Raw genomic sequence first — 816 nt, forward strand, 5'->3', positions numbered from 1 at the left:
ATGGAAAGAGAAAGTCCCCCCTATGAAAGAAATAGAAGTAACAAAGAATGAAATAATGAAACACTTGAGTAATCTTGATGTTAGAAAATCGCATGGACCAGATGAAATAGCAAACTGGATTTTGAAAGAATGCAGAAATGAACTGGCACACAAAATACATAGCATAATAAATAGTTCCTTGAAAGAAGGAAAAGTTCCAGAAGATTGGAAAAAAGCAAATATAGTACCTATATATAAAGGAGGTAATAAAGAAGACCCTACCAACTGTAGACCAGTCTCTCTAACAAGTACAATAGCAAAAATTTGTGAAAGAATTATCAAAAGTAAATGGGTAAAGTATTTAGAAAAAAAAAAAAATAAACAGCGTGCTAAATCCAAGGCAATTTGGATTCAGACAAGGATGATCATGCGTCACTAATTTAATACGTTTCTATTCAAGGCTAATAGATATAATACAACAAAGAGATGGATGGGCTGATTGTGTATTTCTAGACCTAAAAAAAAGCCTTTGACAAAGTACCACATAAGAAGTTGCTTAAGAAATTAGAAACTGAAGGAGGAATACAGGGCAAACTGTTTAAATGGATGGAAGACTTTTTGCAAGAAAGAAAAAAGAGTAGTGATAAGAGACAAACACTCAAGATGGGATGACGTATTTGATTTAAATATATTTTTTATAGATTTTAAATATTGTGGGATTGCTATTTCATATGCGATCTGATTGCTAAAGGACATTATTACCATATCAATATAAGGAGCAGTGTTATATAGACTTGCCACAAGTATACAAGGAACGGTACAAGCCGTATTTGAGGA

This window comes from Oratosquilla oratoria, chromosome 1, assembly GCF_046742065.1.
Source record: "Oratosquilla oratoria isolate Oo_2021 chromosome 1, ASM4674206v1, whole genome shotgun sequence".
NCBI classification, from domain to species: Eukaryota; Metazoa; Arthropoda; class Malacostraca; order Stomatopoda; family Squillidae; genus Oratosquilla; species Oratosquilla oratoria.